Source organism: Cryptomeria japonica, chromosome 10 (assembly GCF_030272615.1).
Source record: "Cryptomeria japonica chromosome 10, Sugi_1.0, whole genome shotgun sequence".
NCBI lineage: Eukaryota > Viridiplantae > Streptophyta > Pinopsida > Cupressales > Cupressaceae > Cryptomeria > Cryptomeria japonica.
The window spans coordinates 295,088,924-295,105,900 of NC_081414.1; positions in this window are offsets into that span (position 1 = coordinate 295,088,924).

The following is a 16,977-nucleotide window of genomic DNA, read 5'->3' on the forward strand; positions in this document are numbered from 1 at the left end:
GCCATGGCCTACCTAAGAGTAGGTGGCAAGCATCCATGGGAAATATATCACACAAGATTTTGTCTTTATAGCCTCCTATAGTGAACTCAACCCAATTTTGTTCATTTACAAGAACATGTTGCCCTTTATTGAGCCATGTAACTCTATAGGGATCACTATGTGGTATTCTTGGCAAATTGAGTTTACTTGCCGCTTCTTCTGACACTATGTTGTCTGTGGACCCTAAATCCACCACCACCCTACATACCTTACCCATGATCTTACATTTATTCTGAACAAAGATCTCCTTTGGCTAGGTTTCTCCTTAATCGATTCTTTGATCAAGACTCTCCTTATCATGAGGTTGTCTCCAACCTCTGAATTCAAACTTACTCATGATGCTTTTATGTTTGCTACATCCTCTTGAGCATAATTCACTCTCCTCTCACCTCCTTGTGATGAAGAAAACTTCTCAGGGAATCTATAGGTCGAATGTCCAAGTTGATGGCAATTGTAGCATTTCATGGTGGCAAAATAAGATCCTCTTCCTGATCCACTAGACCTTCCTCTACTAGAGTTGCTAGATCCTCTTCCTCTATAGCTGCTCTTACTATTAGAATCCCCACTTTTCTCAACTAGCTTGGATTCCCCTTGGGATCTTTGGTCTACACTTCTTACACCAAAACTACCTCTCTAACCTCTGCCATCTCTTCCCCTACCTCTGCCTCTATTGATTTGTTATTGTTTCTTCTTGCTCTTTTCATCCACTTTTAGTGCCAACTAATAGCACTTGTGCATGGTGTTGGGGCATAACAAGCTTAATTCCTTTTGAACATTCCATCTCAAGCCATTTAAGTATTTGGCTACCTTGATGCTCTCATTCTCTATCACCTTGGATCTCAAACACAACTTTTGAAATTCCTCAGTGTAGTTACTCACATTCAAGTCTCTTTATCTCAAATTTTGTCTCCTCTTATGCATCTGGATCTTATAATCTTCAAGGATGTATGCCGCTTTCACCTTGGCTAACATACCCTTCCAAGTAGCTATGAGGTTCTTGCCCTCTTTTTGCCTCTCTTCTTGAATAAATTTCCACCAAGTCAATGTTTCCCCTCTCAATCTAGACTTGGCCACCTTCACCTTTTGTGCCTCACCGATTCCATCACATTCAAAGTGATTCTCCAATCCCTCTATCCATTCCAGGACTACCTCAGGCTCCATTCTTCTACAAAAATGTGGCACTCCTAGGTATTTTCCTCCTAAGGATTTAATTTCTTTAAGGAAAGGTTCTTCAAGTAGAATAGGGTCTGGTTAAGGTGTCCTGTCCTCTTTTACAACTTCTTTACCCTTCCCTTCATTGACTTTTATGATCACTTTCTCAATTTTGTCTTCAACTACGTCTAGTTTGCTCTCTAGTTGCACTAATCTTTCTCTGAGGAGTCTATTTTATTCTTCTTGGTCTTCTACCTTCTTGGCTAACTTTGCATTGGTCACCATCCTTAGACTATTCTCTCCTACTGATTCAGTGTTTGTCATTTGATGGCTTTTTCCCAAATCTTGCTTACTCTGATACCACTATGATGGGGAGGTAACCTCAAAGAGAGTTAATTCCTTGTCTAAGGGTAGTCAAATGTTGTATTAGTGGGCTCCCTTCTTTTTTCATCTGGTCTAAAAATCAATTTAAGCCCCTCAACTCTCTAGGAGTGCTCCCAATCAAGATGTGCTCACTAATTGCTCAGGCATGGTTGAGATTCATGGGAGTAAATCCAACCTTCCATTCTCAAACTCTTAATAAATGTTTGAAGAGGTTGAAGTAAGTTCTCTTGATGTTTTCCAAGAGTGATCAACTAGTTTTGAGTAGGGGTTTGGTTCGTTTCCCCATCACTCCTTCCTTTTCCTAGTTTCTAGGCCTAGTAGCCCTAGAGCCCCCAATTAGCCCTACCTAACCAGTTTTTGTGGATTTTCTCACAATTTCCCCAAGTATCCACACAAAATCCTAGGTGATTTGAGTACCCTTTTGGAAGTACTTTCCAATTTATGAAGTAAGGAATCTCGGTCTGACCGTATAGGTACGGAACCTAAGATGCTTGTTTTAGAGGGTTTTTGGCTTGTTTTGGTCTTTTTCCAAGGGTTAAGTGTCTTCCCTGATCTTCCACACCTCTAAACTCACACATATGCTCTACCACACCCCACTTTCTTGTGCCAAACACTCTGCACTTCCAACCCTGCTCATCCCTGCAAGCACTTACATAATTTCATTCATTTCCTAATCGGGCTATGACTGAGCTCGCCTAGGAAATGATACTCATTGGCCTTTCAATGAACTCCAAAGGAAAATGAAGAATATTTACATTGTAAAAAAGTTCCATGGCTCAATTACCAAGGGTTATCAAGGATAACTCAAAGGACTTCAAGCTGGAACCATGTTTGGGCCTCTCAAACCCTTACTAAGGCCGAGAGCTTGCAAAACTAAAAACTCAATTCAAACCTACAATAAAACTAACCAAAATGCTTCCTGAGCACTACAAAAACATTTACAGAACAAAAAGCAAAGAACAACAATGCAATCAATCCATTATGTACAGACTCCTACTCTAATTCTTGAAAAATGCAAGGTAAAACTCAAAAATGGTCTCCAATTTGTATTCCAATATACTCCAGGAATTCAACAACCTACTTACATTCATTCTCAGGGCATTTATATTCCATTTTTGGCCTAACTAACTCTCCATCAGTTTCCTAACCAACCCCTTGCTCAAAAATGCAAAAAGTTGCTCATCGTTGCAAAAAGTTGTCAAGCAACGTTGACAACTTTTGCCAAAAAGTGCATTTTTGCCTTACATGCTTTGTTTTCTCCTCCAAACCATCTAGGATGACTAAATAACATTACATTAACATGTCCCAATTCCAAACAAGGCTATTCAAATCATTTTACATCAAAATACAAGATTATGCCATTTTAGGCTTACAAGGGCTTACAAGCAAAAATTGAGCAAATGCATTCTCCTAAGGACATTCAACCTACCAAAACATTTAAAAAACATAAGACGACCTAAGATAAGACTCTTATTTACAATCTCAAACCAAACTATGAACAAACACACCAAAATGAAGAAGTTGGACTCAAAACTAGGTGCTCCTGCACCAGGGACCTTAATCCCTTGTTCTTACAAGTTCCAAGTCCTTGTCCTCTATATCCTTGTTTTGGAATCATATCATAGCTAACCTCATAGTATATTTTTTAATTTTGAAGGAAAGGGACTTTGATCATGAACTTCCCTAAAATTTGTTGTGTAAGGATAAGTTGAAGGGCCAAATGAAGAAGGAATATATTTTTTAGGGAGATTAGTCTTTCTATCATAATTATTCATGTTCTTTTTGGTAGGTTTTGAAGGATGGTCATCTTAAGCTTTATCTTTACTTAATACTATGTTAGTAGATAGGTCATGAATAAAGTGCATATCATCATCTTGTTTTAGAATATTTTGATAACAAAGATAAGATGTAGGAGAATAAGAAGGATCTAAAATGATTGAAGTGATTAAATTAACATGTTTATCTTGTCCCTCTTGCACCAAGGTATCCTTGTGAGGAGAGGGTCTTGAAGTGTGGACTCTAGCCTCATTAACAAAAGATAACCTAAAGAACCTAATAAAGTGTTGTTTACTTTAATGTCATGTCTAGGATTATAACTTGCTACAAAAGCTCTTATGTGATCTACATATGTTGTGCATATTCATAAGAATATCTATTACAAGGTGTGCACCCTTGGTCTCCTTGTTTTGTGTAGCACATTTCTTGGGTTTGTGACATGGCTTAACTTCCTCCTATGGATTCTATAAGTGTAGTGGTTTTATCAAGCATTAACAAGTCAATCTTTTGGTGCAATGACAATCGCACTTGTAACAAGTGGTATCAAATTTGGGTCATAGGTTCAAACCCCTCACTTACACTAGGGGCGATTGTTGTAAGGTGTGTTCCCTTTCTTTCCTTGTATTGTGTAGCACAGTGCTTGGGTTTGTGACATGGCTTAACCGCCTCATGTGGATTCTATAAGTCTAGTGGTTGTATCAGGAATTAACAAGTTGATCTTTTGGTGCAACGACAACCACACTTGTAACAATATCATCATAAAACAACATCCAACATGGATATGTGGGATGATGTAAAAATATTATAAAATCTTAAGGAACACCACAATAAACAACCCAAGGAAGAGGATAAAATGGACAAGGTCATGAGGGCCACAAAATATTTGAATTACAAGAATGCTAGGATTGAGAAAGGCTTATCTCATGATTAGCCTAATTATGAGAGACATGATAGGCCATGACTGGATGATGTGCCTTACAACAAATATTGGAAGGATGGAAGACCCCAAAATAATAATCTAAAGTCTTCAAACAACAAGGAAACCCCCAACCCTTTAAAGAAGCCAAGGGGAAATTTTGTAGAAGAGAATCCATGGTGTATTATGTGTAGTTTTCCACATGTTCAAGCCCAATGTGCTATTGCTAAGGTAGTAGAAGAATCTAATGAAATCTATGCCACTTGCCAAGAAGATAATTATGAGGTCAATCATATGGTGAACATGCTCTCTATTGGTGCTTATAGTGAATATGTAGGATATGATTCTTCTAAGGAAGATGGGGCAGAACTTGATGTAGATGACCATAGAGTGGAGTAAAAGAGCGCACTAGGAGGATTTTTAGATGATGAAGTTATTGATAACTTCAAAATAAATGCAGTTGATGCCCAATCTAGGGAGGTGAGCTTCATAAGGCCTACTAAGGAATAAATTAAGGAACTTACAGTAGCTACAATTTCTCAAGTTAAAAGTGACTAAAACTTGAGAGCTAGAGGTGCTCTAGCTAGTCAAGCGAGACCTAGAGAATTGTTTATAAAAGAAAACCAACCAAACACCGAGATGAAATCTACTCCTCAAAATGACAAAGACAATAATAAGGCCCACAAAATTCAAAAGACTCACCAATATGTTCCAAAGGCCACTCAAAGAGGTAAAAAGCTTGATAAAGAAATTGCTACAGAAATACCTTCAAAGCCCCTGATAACAATAGAAAAAGACAAACAAACCTACGCGATCGCGCATGAAGATGTTATTCCAAGTATTCCTAACACACCTCCATTTGATATGATTTAGAATTTTTCACAAATAAAGATATTGTCCCCTTACTAGAAAAGATGAAAATAGAGGAACAAAGAGATAATGTTTTATCCTTAATTTCAAATGCCATAAATGCATCTCAGAAAACTAAGAAAGAGGTAAAAGCTCCAGAGAATAGAAATGCACATGTAAATGATGTAGAACCAGAAGTCATGAAGGTCCCTTAAGTATCTTTAGGAACCACCATAACCAAAAACCCTTCTCAGGTTGACCCATTTTACTTGACTCTATTAATCAACAACAAATTTTTAAAAAATTGCATTCTTGATTATGCTACTACTATTAACATTATGCCTTTAGGTGTCATGAAAGAGTTAGGGTTATAGGTTGATAGTACTTATGGGTAGAGTTTACTTTAGTGGTGAATATTCGCCAATGGTGAATTTTTCATGCCGGCCAAGTTGGAAATGGCGAATATTTTGTACCATTTGGGGGTGGCCATGTCGCCAGAACATTATCAATTTCCGTCAAAGTCACGACCCAATCGCCATATGTTTTATGCAAATAAATGTTTCTATGCAATGATTTTGCCAATACAATATATGGTGGACACACGGTAAATTTAATTGTTTTGCCTACACTCTCCGAGGTTGCCTTAATAGATGACCTTAATTCGCTTATAGGCATGTGAAGATTTGTTAGCCAGGGGGACCCAATTCACCTAACATCTTGCCAACGTGTGTCTCCATTCACCCCAACTTTCACCAACTATATTGTATTCAACTATTATTTGGACCACCTATAATCGCCTTGAAAATTATATAAGTCATATTTGGATGACCTATAATCGCCTCAAAAATTACATAAGTCGTGTTATAGTTACGCGAGATTCGCCAAATATTTGTATACCATATAAAATTCCTGCAGAATTCACCATATAAGGATTGGTATAAATACATGCAAAGATCAGATCTATCTCAACACAATCTGGTGGGTTCTAAGCTCTGAATTCTAATCAATAGCAAAGTTTCAGACCAAGGAAAATCATTGTTGTTGAGTTGTTGACTGTATTGGCAACTGCTAATGACCTAAAGCCTAAAAGTGAGCGATCATATTTTTGAAGTGGTATATTATACATTATAGCCTATTATTGCTTCTTCAACAAATTGATATTTTTTTGGCAGCCTTTATTTCATTGGAGAAGTCGAACAGGAAGAGGGGTAGGAAACCTAAATGTGGGAAAGGGCAGGAGAGGCCAATGAAAAGCAGAACGTTGTCTTCGTACTTTGGCATTGGAAAAGATTATGGTACTCGTGAAAATCAGGAAGGTACATCATCACAAGTACAAGTATAAAATTTTCCACTTGCACCACATGTTGAAGACGACGGTGAACCTGATATCTTAGATCAGGATGATCTTGAAGAAGATTATCTGGTAGATACCCAAGTTATCTGGATTGATATAATCGACTTGGGTGATAATGCCATTGATGATAATGCACGAAAGGGGAAAAGAAAATCCATATCAAAAAAGGGTGAACCACAATCAAAAAAGGATCAAGAGTGGGATATGTCAGTGAGGAATTTTCAAATTAATTGGGCATCAAACTATCCATTCATTGAACCAGTCGAGAATCCAATTGAAGGCGAGCCTCCAATAGAATGCAGGTGCAATATTTGCACTTGGAAACATAACAAGGAAATTAGGTTGCAACTAAAATTTGACACCATAGAAAAGCATATGGGTAAAGTTTATGAAAAACAAATGATAGACGGGATTGAAAAATCAGTGATAAGATGGAAAACAAAGGATGAATGTAAGCATGTGAGGAATGTTGAAGAGTATTATTTTCATGAGAAATTATAGATGAAGCCTGCTGAAGTTAAAGGTTCTATTGAAGCTGTTTTTGGAAAAGCAATGCAAATAGAACAACTAGGAAAAGTTGTTCAGTTAAGTGTTGTTTTTCATATTTTGAGCAGAGGGCATACTATTACAGATTTCCCATCAATTAGTGGTTTATTACACTTTTTAAAAGTTCCTAACTATCCTAATAGACACTGGTCAGTAAATAGTGGATGGGAATGGGCAAGTTGTCTTGCTGAGGTTGAAAAAGAAGATGTACAAGAAAAATAAGAGAGTCAAACTTAATTGCATTTTCTTTAGACGACGTTACTGCAGTAGACAATACTTCATGGGTATGCATGCATTGTTATAGTGTAGAGAATCATATCAGCCAACCTGATCTACTATCTATTGCTAAAATGAAGGAGAGTGTGACAGTGGAAAATTTATTTCAACTAGTAAAGAGAAGTTTAATTGAATATGGAGGTATGGATGACATGACGGTAGCCAAAAAATTGGTTTGTGTTGGAGCAGATGGAGCTTTAGCAATGCAAGGTCACAAGAACGGACTTTGTACAAAGATTGAAAATTCATTTGCATCGTACATTACTACAATTCACTGCATGGCTCACAGAATGAATCTAGCTTTTGGAATTGTGAGTAAGTTTACTTCAGTTAAAAAAATTAAAATTTTAATTAGAGAGCTCTACTCACACTTCTGTCGAAGTCCCAAGCGATTTATGGAATTTCAAAACTTTGCTGATGGATTAACTGATGGGAACAAGCTTCTCAAGGATAATGATACCAGATGCATCTCTTTGGATGGTCCAACGCATCGAGTGTTTTCAGAATATCCATCCTTGATTGGACTATTTCACACAACTCGCAACGAATCAGATCAACCAAAATTTCCTGAACTTCTTGGTAGGTTAAGTAATTTAGAGACACTCTTAACTTTAGCAGCTCTTCTGCCCATGCTAGAGGAAATGAGGAATATTATGAAGGCTTCCCAAAAAAGAGCTCTGTATATTGTAGAATATGCTATGCTGCGTAAGATGACATGCTTGACCCTCGACAATCTCTATCGAAATCAAACAACACTATCTGATGAAAAATTTGTTAAGTGGTAGACACTCACAGATTTGAACAATCCTGATAACTTTTTACAAATCAGTGCAGATGGGGAGGTATGTGCCAATGTATGGGGAGTTGAGATACCAATGCACTTCTATGTCACGGTCGACCCCGAGGAACCAGGAAAGCGCCCCAGGAAGAAACTAGCAAGAGTTACAAAGGAAGATTTCAACAAGATTGTTGAGATTGTAACTACTTCGATGAAGAAAATTGCATATGATCTTTCCTCACAAATTAGAAGCAGATTCCCTCCTGACAACCTACTCGAAGCCATGTCTATTGTGTTTCCTCATTATTGGAGCCTCAACAGTGCATCTAATTTTTGAAGTAAGCTACTGACTTTGGTAAAACAATTTTGCATATCTAGAGAATTTAATGGAGTAACTATAAATGGAATATTAGATGAAACTCATCTTCAAGAGCAATCAACTCATTTTGCATACACTATGAAAGAACAATATGCCAAAATGGATAACCCCCGCGAAGAGGGATCAGTAACAAGGGTTTGGAAATATATAGCTGAGAACAAATCCTTGCGTGATTCAATGCTAGAATATGTGAAGCTTGCTGATTTATGTCTTACCATGATATTGGGTTCGGTGGAAGATGAGAGAGTTTTCAGTGCTTTGGGGTTCCTAAAATCAAAGCTAAGAAACAAACTAGACAAAAATTTGGAAAATTGCTTGAGGCTCTATACATCTAGGTGTGATGTCCACACTTTTCCTTATGATAGGGCACTACAAATCTAGAGGTCCAAATGTGAAAGAAGATGTTTGAGCAACACTTCAAACCAAAGTGCTAGTGGGACTACTGGAGCTACTAGTAGCATTGAGATGCAGTTCGGCGAAGATATGCAGACTCAGACTCAGAGTGAAGAAACCACAGACGGGAATCAAGAAAGCACTGAATTTGATGAGGATGGATGGCAACTGTAAGAGATTGGTATTTATTAATCTTATTACTGTATCTCATCATTCATATTATAAAAGCATATTACTTTTTGTAATTAGAATTTAATATTGATTTGTAATTATATTTTTCAACTTTCTATTTCCAGATTTAAAATAGCATAATAAAAAAAAAACCATAATGTGTTTATTGATATAGAGATGTTTATTGTTTATTTATACATGTTTGAGTCTCAAATCTGTGTGATACATTTCAGAACCATATGATACAATTCATTCAATAGTAATACACATGTTGAGAACTTAGATTTTCATTAATTCTTTCAAAATATAGCCATATGATACAATTCATTAAATAGTAATACACCAAATTCCAATCTGTGTGATTCTCCATACCAATTGCAAAAGTGAATACAAAGTTTCAGAACCCTTTGCAAATGACCCTGAATTCCCTTTTATAAAAACAAGAGAGCAACAACAACTCCTGTGTGATTCTCCAATGTCCATGCAAAAGTTAATACAAAGTTTCAGAAGTAGAACCCTTTACAAAATTTCAAATGACCTTGAATTCCCTTTTATAGAAACAAGGGAGCAACAACAACTTCAGGTTGAATTGCAAGTTTGCAACATGTGAACAATGAACTTCAAAATCATAAACTCAGCACATATTTATATGGCCATCACAGGGCGTATTAGCAATTTAACATCTGCTACATGTTTGATGTCTCCTGTTCAAAAAACAAAGTTCAAAATTAAATATTAATTCACGCCATGACAAATTAAACATAGATAATAGTAGTGCCTAAAACCTACTAATCAAAAATAGAGAAATGCATAAATGTTAAAGAAAGGGAGAATTTGAGAATACAAATTTACTGGCTGAGGTTTTGCACTATGCATCATAGATTCATAGGCTGGATTAGCAAAATAGCAATAGCGAGTGCTATTTTTTTCCTATTCATAAAATAGATTCATAGGCTGGATTAGCAAAATAGAAAACAGAAAATAAATAAAACTGTGAAATTAAGAATAAAAGAAGAAAATTGTGCAATACATACTATGATTCTTAAGAATTTTGTGCCAGTTTTTGTAGGGTGCTCCACTCTTCATCTGATGGAAGGTCAATATTCTGTAAACTATGGAAAGTCAACTCCAACTTCATCAACATTCCATATTTATAAGATTTACTTGACATCACTATTTCATCCAATACCATATTTAGAGTTGTAAATGGTTGGATGAATTCCAGAAAGCTTTTGGGAGTTGTGTCCTTTGGAAGCAAGTCTAAATCAGACTTCATTTTTATCTCCATGATTTTTTTGTAAGATTCTTCTCCAATGAATTTATTTGATGTGTCAACAGGCTTAGGCAAACCAAGTTTAATCAAATTATTTTTCATTTCTTGCAACTTCACTATCTTTTTTCCACAACTATCCATAACTTCTGATGTTTCCCTTAGCTTCTAGCATTTTTGAATGATAGATGATGTCTTAGCTGTGGCATCAATGCGGCTCTTAATTCCCTTGGATGCCAAGTAGCTGTCACTGGAACTGTAGACTACTTTCAGAATCTTTTATGTCATTTCCTCTTTTGAATAAACATGTGTGCTCTTCTCATAGTGCCCTTTGATTTTTATAAAAAATTGTCTCATACTTTCAGTCAATTGAAACCATTCACACAACTTATCACTACTCTGCATTATTCACTGCCAAATGTTTTCTTGTATATACTTCATTGTATTTTTCATATTATCTTTCAATCTATCCTCCAAAGTTTTTATTTTATCATTTGCATTGTGCAGGTCTTCTTTCATTTGTGCACATTTTTTTCTTTCTTCCTCTACTTCCTCTTGCAAATGTTTTTCTTTTTCCTTCCCATGATCCAATAGGTCCTGTAACTTTCTCATTTCTGCGGCAGCAGACTCATAACTTTTGTATAATTTTTGAAAACTGGCTTTTTCCTCAACAATTTTTTTGCTGCTTTTAGCTAGTTTTTCAATCAGGTCCTTCAATTCTGCATCCTTCTTCTCCTGCTCTGCAATTTCTACTGCACAGCCTAAATTTTTAATCCTTTTCTGTAAATCATTACACTTGCTATCTGTTGCTTTCCTCCTCGATTTTTCGTTTTCTAGGTCTACCTGTAACTTTTCTATTTGTTTCTCCAGTTTATTTTTTTCTCTCTCCACCTTTAGCAGTGAAGTGTAGACCACTTCATTAGTCCTTTTTGACACACTAATTTTGTCCACATTATGTACTTTGGAAAAATCCATTTGGAGGGTGCTAACTTGAAATTGAGAGGGATATATCTAATTGTGTGGTGGATTTTTATCTTTAGATGTGTCTGGGGGCATAACAACCATGAACTCCATCATATCTTTCTGTGGGTCATATGTTGGAATTACCCTGTTCCTTGCAGGTTGTTCATTTACAACTTCAGACACGGAATTCCTATGAAATGCTTTCTTTTTTTCTTTATTTGCTTTTGTTGTGTGTTCATATTTTTCATAGTAATCATGAAATTGAAAATATGGGCTTGCTGAAGCAATTGAATGTTTGAAAGGTGACATAGGAATACCATAGGCTCCAGTTCCACTTATTCCTGTGGTTTTAACTAATGCTTGACCAAGATTACCAACAACAGTTCCTGATGTTGTCCCACTCCCACTGACACTTTCATGTGTCATTTTCAGTCTTTTGAGGTGTGTGATTTGAAGCTGCAAATGATTGATTTATAGTATCAATGGCACTTGATATAGGATTCTCAATAGTATGAGATTGAGTATCTACCTCTAGTGGCCTCTTGCGAGAGATATTTTATTGTTTCCCTTGTCCAACACCAAGACAACTAGTATCAGTAGTAGACCCCATGCCAACCCCACCAATCACAGTGGCACTTGACTGAACAATAATAGGAATACTATCCCTAGATTCCCCGCCAGTGGCAGTGGCACTTGATTCAGCACCAATGGGAATACCATGATGTGGTGGTGGTTGTGGATTTGAACCTGAAACAAATGAAGGTGGACCCTGAGGGTAATGAGTAGTACCTATCCGTGATGAATCTGAAGAATCAAGTCCAATGATTGGTTTATAAGGACCTTTTGATTTTGACTGTAATGGAAGTTGTACCTGAAGTGGATACCAAATGCCATCTCCTCTAGCACCTAGATCACCACCTTTAAAACCCATTTTTTCCACAAGGTTTGCCCCTTTGCTATATTTTTCTTTCATGGACTCACTGACTCCACCTGATATTTTTAGGATTGTAGTAGTTGTTGGAGGGGGCTCAACGGCAACCTCATGCTCCTCATCATCACCTTCAGTCCCGCCATGCTCCATATCCCACAATTTCCTAAACTCTGCATCCTCATCGATGCTCTCAAATTCTGCACTTGTCTTTGGTTCACCGAGATTCCTCCTCATAGTCCAAAAATCATTTATTTTGGTTTGAGTGAAATAATTCTCTTTACATTCGTGCAGAATTGATTTGGGAATAGATTTTTTAGATGGATTAGCAGATTTTAGGTAGAAATTGTAGGACCTCTTATTTTGGATGCCTTGGCCCTCCTCTATTGTCCTCTTTGTGTGCATTTGCAATGCCATAATTTGTGATGAAATTTCTTCTGTTGAAATGTTATTGTCAGCTGCAATTTTCTCCATCTCTTTTTTAACCTCATCCTAGGAGTCCTTGTTTCTAATCTTTTCTAGAAATGGTTTACTTTCATGTTGACATAACGTTGAAGAGTTCCCATTTTTCTTAAGCCTTGCTTGAACTACACCGATTGGATCATACTGCCAGAGACCCTCATCACCAAAGTTAAAAATTGTCAAGAAATCATGTGCCACAATGAATGCTTTTCTCTCAAATGTGAACCCTCCACATGAGAAAGGCAAGGAAGGAAATATGCTCTTCTTTTGCTGACCATGGAAGTGTCTATCTATGCTCTCCAATTGTCATACATACTCTAATGCAAATACCCTCTTTATCACATGTATTGGAAGTCTATATGGTTTTACTATCGATCCGTAAAACCTTAACATAGTGAATTCTTCCATGAAGAACCAGTCAGCCAATTCTATTTGACTTCCAAGTTGAATGCAATCTCTACAAGACACAGGCAACCTAGGCATTGGAGTGCTTGTAATTTCATTATACATTGGTGCCAAAAAGAAGTCTACAAAATGGTTGTAGTTCTTTCTATTATCATGCATCCTTATCTTTGGGGTCCAATCATATATTGGACACTCTGTTCTCTTCCTAGTCTTCTCATCAATCTTATAGCTCACAATTTGAATCTTGTTGGTCTCAAATATTGCACGATACTTGGATAGAAGGAGATAGCACAAGTAGGATGATAACCTAAATGTCTTATAGGAACCTTTTTTGATCATTAGTAATTGTTTTTGCATGGATTTTATAATGTGCTCAATAAAATTATATCTTACTGGCTGACCTACACAATGGATATTATAAATCATTTCAAGAAGGCTTGCACCCACTTCCCTATCATTTTCCAATCCCAGGCAAAATGACAGCAAGAAAATAGTCTCCCCAACCCATGGAACAAAAGTTTTAGAACCATAAGGAGGCTTATGATTCTGATCCAATGCAATACCAGTACCAATCTTTATTAGAGCTTTGATAAATGAATCTTTGCGACTTGGATCGAGACTCTCATAATTCCCTGCCAGCTTTTCAAGGTCAATTTGGATGTTTGAATTTTGGGCTTCAAATCCTAGTTTCAAAAAACGAGCAAATTCTCCCTCGTTTATGGATAGAATTTCCTCTTTTGTATTTTTATTGACAATTGATTTTTTATCTTCATCATAATTTTTGGCACAGACCATGATAAAATCAGGGCAAGGGAATACTTCAGGTAACACCATGCTTCCCAATCCAACATCCCACAATGCGATTTTTTTTTTTTTGTTGTTGTAACATTGGGTTGAAAACAATAAATTTTACCCTGGATGCATCTGCCGCCTTACTAGACAATGTATATCTAATATCTATGATACGCTTTTCACCATGGATAGAAGGGTCATAAATATCATGGTATTCATCAGTGAAACCTGGTGTTTTAACCAGTTCAGTTAGGTACATTTTGTTTTTCACTTGGCTTCTTGTTGAGCTACTGCTTCCCATTTTCCCCATCACTATTATTGTTAATAATTCAAAATAATGCTAGATAAAAACCTGAAAATGCTAACCCTCAAATTGGACCACGGGATTACCAAAAGCAAAAAAGGTGGGATGTAGGTGTTCTAGATTTTATCCGGAAATTGGAATTTCTATTTCACTAGATTGGCATAGACAGTCTCTGTTGCAACTTGCATTCCTCAATCTAGTAGTTGTTTTTGAATCTCCCTCGATTTACAGGTTTGTCCAAGAAATGAAAGACAATTATGATTTACGAGTCTCTTATTTTGAAAACTCTAAAAAGTAGAAAAGTAAAACCTAAATGGCAAAATATCAAGAATCATGTTGTAATTTTATTAATTAATATTAATAACTATTCAATGCCGAAGGACAAAACATTCATTACTTCAGTATAAATTTCGAGGACATTAAGAACCATGTTGTAATTTTATTAATTATTATTAATAACTATTCGATGCCGAAGGACAAAACATTCACTACTTCAGTATAAATTCTGAGGACATTAAATGTAATACATTCAATTCTAGATGAAGTTCTCCCAAATGTGTTCACTTCCCACATTTGGGCCAAAATCCACTCTAAGCCATTGATCTTTGCTCATCCAATGAACGAGGGACCAAGGTACCCGTTGTGACTTTACAGGTCTATTTTTTAAGTCTGTTTAATAATTTTAAACTTTCATCCAAAAAAGTGCTTTATAGACTTACTTATATTTAATTAAATTTAAAACATTTCAATTTCGGGTGAAGTTCTCCCAAATATGTTCACTTCCCACATTCGGGGTGAATTCCACCCTAAGTTGTTGATCTTTGCTCATCCAACAGACGATGGTACCTATTGTCAGTTGTCATGGGTCCCATGACTTCTGCCAGTTTTTAGGCACGTCACCATACTCATGTCACTTTTCTGGGCAGAGTTCTCATAAATTTGTTCACTTCCCACATTCGCCTCGAAATTCACCCTAAGTCGTTGATCTTTGTTCATCTGACGGTTGATGGTACCTGTTTTAAGATGTAGTGGGTCCCACAACTTCTGCCATTTTTTTGGCACGTCACCATAATCGTGTCACTTTACGGGTTTGATTTTTAGTCTATTTAATCATTTTAAACCTTTGTTCAAAAAAAATCTTTATAGACTTAATTATATTTAATTACATTTAAAATGTCCAATTTCGGGCGAAGTTCTCAGAAAGGTGTTCACTTCCCACATTCGGGCCGAATCCACCCTAGCCGTTGATCTTTGTTCATCCAACAGTCGATGGTAAATGTTTTAAGATGTAGTGGGTCCCACGACTTCTACCATTTTTCTGGCACATCACCATACTCGTGTCACTTTTCCGGTTTGATTTTTAGTCTATTTAATCATTTTAAAATTCCGCTCGAAAAAGAGATTTATAGACTTAATTATATTTAATTAAATTTAAAATGTCCAATTCTAGGCGAAGTTCTCAGAAAGGTGTTCACTTCCCACATTCAGGTCGAAATCCACCCTACCCGTTGATCTTTGTTCATCCAACAGTCAATGGTACCTGTTTTAAGATGAAGTGGGTCCCATAACTTCTGCCATTTTTTCTGGCACGTCACCATACTCGTGTTACTTTTCAGGTTTGTTTTAAAAGTCTACTTAATCATTTTAAAATTCCACCCGAAAAAGAGATTTATAGTCTACAGACTATAGACTTTCACTTAATTCTATTTAATTAAATTTCAAATGTTCAATTTCGGGCAATAGTTTGAGATAACTATTAAATATAATGTTAATATTATTTGTAATTAAAGATGTGCAATAGTTTGAGATAACTATAAAATATAATGTTAATATTATTTGTAAAAAATTTAAATTCAAAAATAGTATAAAACATGAAACTTAGTTTCTAGAATAAAACAAATAACTAAATAAAAATATAAATTTTGATATGCAATTTGAAAGGTAAAAGTTTAATATTAAAAAGAAAACATTCAATATTAAATCTAAAATATTAATTTAAAGTTTAACAAAATTCTTTGAAAATATGTTTACGATATATAATTTTAAAAAATAGTTTTAAAATATATATAAAATTTCAACATAAATTTAGTCTATTAATTTAAAAAAATGTGCAACTGCAGTCCTCAACCTGTTAAGGCGAGCAAATTTGGAAAGTACAAATGCCAAGGTGGCGATTGATTGTTGCACAAGGAGTTGTCTATGACATGCCGCATGAAAGGAGGAAGGGGAGGATGGCAGGAAATCTTTTTCTTGATCTCATGGCATTAATGTCTTATCATGCACATTCATTACTTGGCCTATAAGAGTTAAGACGGAGGCAAATTTTTTTACCTTTTGATCTGTGTACCACTTTTTGCTTTGAAGCAGCTGCAGAACAAATTTGTAGTTCGTAGAATCGTACCTTCTATAAGACATTTTTTGCAGGAAGTGATTTTGAAATTGCAAGTGACAATGGAGGCCAATTTCACACTTCGAACAAACAAGAAGTTGGTGCCCTTTTTGGGCAAAGTATCTGATAAACGAATGCAAGGACTATTCAGGTTTAAGGAGGAGAAGTTGTGGGTGGCAGCTCGACTAATGCTTGCGGAGGAGGTGGCACATATCAGTCACTGGTATCGAACTAACATGGAGGTTTACTCTTTGATTGTGGCGTGGGCCTGTGAATTCGAACTGGAGGTGGAAAAGGTAAAAGTCACATTGGTCAAATTGATTGATGGGGAGTTTTTGATTAACCTGGATTCAATATTGGAGTGGGTGGTGTCGGGACATTCGAATTATGGAAGGGGATGACCAGGAGGAATTGCTTCCTTTTATTTGTGGCCCAGAGGATGAAATCAAAT